Here is a 5,000-nt window from a genome sequence, read left to right as displayed (position 1 = left end):
TCATGAACATCATACTCATTCCTTGTGGTGATATTTTGCATCATCTCTTCCACTGCACTTACGAAAATCTCGACCTTTACCTCTAAACATGTCAATTCCTCTAGATCTATGTTCTTCATCTCTTCTTCCTTCACTTTGCCCTTCTAATCAGCAGATTAGCCTCTACATCTACTGCATTGTTTTGCATCTCTTCAAGTGTTGCAAGGTTCCTTTCTCTCAGTTGAAACTCCATTTCTAGATCAAAGGCATCTAGGTAGTGCAAGAGAGCAGATCTAGGAGGAGGCCTTATATTAGCAAGCATCGGAAAATAGACTTGGTTAGGCCTGGCAAAAAATTGTTGTACTGTCTCCCTTGGTAGTCTTTTCAGCTAGCTATACTCTTCTAGAATCAAGAAAGGGTTTTGTCTGACCACCCACTTGTCGAGGAAAACTTTGATGAACTACTAGAAATATGAGATGCTCACATCAAGCAGGTTTTGAACCAACTCTTGACTTTGCCTTGCAAAGAAAGAGCAAAAAGCCTAATACTGACATCCTCTTCGTCAACTTCAAAAAGGTCAAGAAAAGACTCAAAATTCAGTACATGTATCTCAGCAGTGATGTTGTCACAGTCACCATCAAATCTTGGTAGATATAGGTAATTATCTTTAGGGAAATCATGGGATATAGGAGGTAAAATCAGAGGCTTGTATCTATCCGGAATTTTACAAAGTATAGGAGTATATACAAAAGCTGTAGACTTATTCTTGATTTCTTGAGGCTCATCATTTTGAAGACGGTCATCATAAGATTCGAAGAAGGGTCTTGATCAAGATCAAAGGCATGCGAATATTTTGTATTCACAATCTTCAAAGAGAAAGAATCACATACAGGTCTAGGATATTTTCTCAAATACAATATACTTTGTAAAGCCTTCTTGATATTCTCGGGAAAAGAGAAGAAATAATTTATAACAAAGAACATAATGTCTTGGATGAAATTCCAACTTGAATACCTGATCTTTCCATATTGTCCTTTCATGTTTCTGCTGGTTAGGTTCATCCTCCAGTGGAGTCCTTGGATCTGATCTTGAAACTGATTTAGAGTGGCCAGGTGAATGATTTCAGCCTTCTAGTGTTTGATCGTTGTCCACCATCAACAATCAGATCTAAACTTGATACATTTTGATGATGAACATAAAAATATGTCCCTAGTATGGTCACCACTATGTTATCAGCTAGATTGAACCTCAAGCTGAAGGAAGGCAATGCCAGGGTAACCACAAACCACACTCAGCCAAGTAGCTAGCCCTACTAGGCCAAGAGAGGGCTCTCTCCATGAGGATCTTAGCCAAGATGACTGGATCAGGAAAAGGATATTAGGATAGGTATAGTAGCACAAAGTTTGATTTGATTTTGAAGGGGTTTTGCTAGATCAGGAGGAGCTGGACAGTTAGGGCTAGGGAATTAGGTAAAAATTGTAGGGTGTTCAATGGGGCAAGGTAGGTATAAGGCTTAGCACTTCGGTTTGATAGGTGAAGTGTTCTAAGACTAGTGAGAAGCTAGGAAGAGCATGTGATTACCATGGGTCCTTCCTAGACTATAGAAAACATATAATGGTGAATATTTCCCCAAAGCAGAGCAGTGATGTCATGAATTATGCCTATCAACTTGAAAACATTCACTTAGAAGCAATGAAATGATTAATGAAATACAAAAAACATACTAACATATGATCACAAGAGAAGAAACTGTACTAAAACTCCATACCACATGGATCCCATAAAAATAGTTGCAATTCTTATTAATCTCCTGCTAAACTGCTACAAAATGATGTACAATCAAGGTCTGAGCATCCAACTGAGTCCAACCCTTTACAATGAGAAAGAATAAGAAGATATAGACATGAATTCAACCTCCTCCCATCCTCAAGGGTCGAATCCCTAATATGAGGACCTAATCTAACTAATAATGAATAAGAAATAGGAATATAGGCATCTAAACAACTTGCCTCTAAAAGTGAAAAATTGATTCATTTGAGCTCAAACTAACTTCTAAAGCAATGGATCTACCCTATATTACTATTTATCTATCATACTTACATGCCAAGTCATTATTTACAAGGGTGAAACGTCCTCCATGAGAGAGAACCCTTGAACACAGTCAAAAACTGGAAAAATATCCATCCTGAGCAAAAACTACCCTACGCGTAGTGCCACTGGCCCAACGCATAATGCCACTTTTAGGTCCCTTTTGGAGGCCTTCCCAAGATCCAAATTGAGCTCATGATAACTCATTGGAAAGGTATTCAAATCTAATTTCTAAAAAAGCTGGAATTTTTGCATTCAAAGCTCAGTTGACCTTTTAAAACTTGATTCTCCCAAGACTGCTTCTGTGTGTCCAAAAAGTGGCAGAAAGGTCATTTTTAGGGTGTTTTTTGACCTTTTGGTGGACCAGTTCTACCCCAAAAACTTTGAAAATATCTAGGGTGCATGTCCTCATCGCTCTGAATCCAAAAATTTAAACCATTTCTCATTTAGGTGCCCCTAGGAAAATAGCAGTGCGAGTGGCGCTGCACATTGCGCCACCTCTTGAATGCGCAACGCCACTTCAAGCTCACTTTTGACTACCTTTACGGTGTCCAAATTGAGCATGGGATAGCATGTTGGAAAGCTGGTCGAGTATACTTTCCTGAACATCTTGAATTTTTCCATTTGGAGCTCATTTGCCCTGTCCAAAGCTCAATCTCCCAAGACTGGTCAAAATGTGCAGAATGAGGCTGCCAAAATGCAGAGTGTTGTTTCTGTCAACTTTTGGAGGTCTTCCTCAACTCCAAATTGAGCTTAGGATAGCTCATTGGAAATATCTCTGTGTCTAGTTATCTTATGACTCATCAAGCAAGTTATTTGGTCACTCCATCTAGGAGAAATCTTGATTTTCCCAAGGTCACTCCAGAAGTGCATCAACTCTCCTGAGGCAAATGATGTTTTGGACATTTCTCCCAAACCATGAGACTTGTGTAAAAACGGAAAGAGGTTTTTCTTCTTGGGTCCATGGTGGATGAAAAACTCTCTCACTTTTGTCAAATTCATCTTTTCGTGCTCAGAAACAACATTTAAATAAAACCTATCCTAGTGTGTGAAACAGGGGATTTGTAGAAATGAAGGCAAATGAAGGGGATGAGGGGCTTATAATTTATTGAGAAAATTTTTGGAAGTCGGGAGGGATGTTAGGAAGTAGGGGAAAGTGGAATTTCAAGGATTGAGTAAGGGGAAGGGGTCCAAAAGGGAAAAACACAGGCCTAACCTAGAAAAGTGTCAAATTGTAGCAGTAGGCTAGGGTTTGTGGGAAAATGATGAATTTGAGGGATATCAGTGATGGGAAGTGTTTAAGAAGGTATATTAAGGATATGGGAAGGTGTATGAGCATCAGGATACAAGTTTTGTTGATGATTTGACCATCTAAGATAAATTACCTTCAACACCCTATGAGAGGGAAATGATCCTTACCTAAGCACAACTGAAGTGGAAACAAGGTGTAAAATGACCCATTGGAACTGGAAATAATGATGACAAATCATTGAATGATGGTACACTTAGCTGAATGGTGACATAGACTAATACTTAGAAAGCTTAGGAAGGAGTGAAAATAATCCTAGACCTAATACCTAATGACCAAATTTTACTTGAAGACTCACTGAAATGACAAATTTTGACTTTGACATCTTAAGACCACTTTGTAAGAGCATGTTTGATCGCTGGTGGAAGGCTGCAAATACTGACACTAACAAAAGGAATTCATAACACACTTTGCAATTCTACTTAATCTATTCTGCAAACAAATGAATCTGAATACAAATAGAAAGAATCACACTCAGCAGTCTAACTCGTATTGAAACCAATTCATTAATATGAAAGAGAGCTATGACAATTGAACAACAAATAACCATAAAAGCATCTCATGGAAAGTGATCAATTCTAACTTTGAAATCTATGATAACGTTACTTAGAATGAACAACAATCTAATGCTGGAATTAACATAACCAATTCAATGAAGAGCATCACGCATATATAACACACATCGAAATATTGAATCTTGACTAAACAACAAATGCAAATAATAATCGTCGATCCTCACGATAATCAGAATGATACTAACTTCACAAACTAACAATAATAAATAGTAAATAATAAACATACATGATTATAACACAGTTGGAGCAGTAGATTTTCTCTTGACTGGGCCCAAAGCCTCCAGAAGTCCCCGCTGTTATATACTCAGAATACGATTATGAATTAAATGCAATGTTCTTCATCAAAATAAGTAACAGAGTTACAACATCACCAAGATGAAAGTGTTATATGTCCAAAATAATAGTTACAATCTGCGAATTCCTAGACTAGTTGTTCAATTCGCCTTTAGGGTTTATATAACATTTGGAAAAGTAAATAGATAGAAGTGAATCCTCAGGATCAGGGGATCCTGAGGATTTCGCAACACTCGATCTGATTTCATCATAAAATAGCATTGGTCTACCTGGTCTTCCGCTGTCTTCCTTGCCCCAGACACTGTCTTTTTCCTTTACTGGCTACTGCTATTCTGTCGATTTTGAATAGCCATCGTCCAATCCGCATCTTTGCACATAAAGATAGTGAAAGTCAGTTTTCCATGCCCATATTTATCTAATTTGTTACTACTCAATTTTACCCAGCTTCAACTATTGTTTCCTCTATTTTCATCCATAAAACAAAGATAAACATGTGAATTCAAATGCTTAATCAAGCTATTTACGTGGAGAAAACATACCTTTTTCTCGGCCCAACAGTGAGGTCCCTAGAAACACTTTCGATGACGAGTTCTTCTCCTGGTGAGAACAACAAGTCATATTTGTTGAGGACTACCCCTATGCTGGCATGGATTTTAGAGGAGACCCAGATTTGGTGTTGCCACCGGATGCAGCGTGGGGAGCCATAGGTAAAAATGTTTTCAATTTTTTGAAATGTTTAAAAAAAAATTAGATTT

This window comes from Pinus tabuliformis, chromosome 2_1, assembly GCF_031772625.1.
Source record: "Pinus tabuliformis cultivar Carrire ecotype Pingquan chromosome 2_1, CPIR1, whole genome shotgun sequence".
NCBI lineage: Eukaryota > Viridiplantae > Streptophyta > Pinopsida > Pinales > Pinaceae > Pinus > Pinus tabuliformis.
This window is presented reverse-complemented; position numbering follows the sequence as displayed.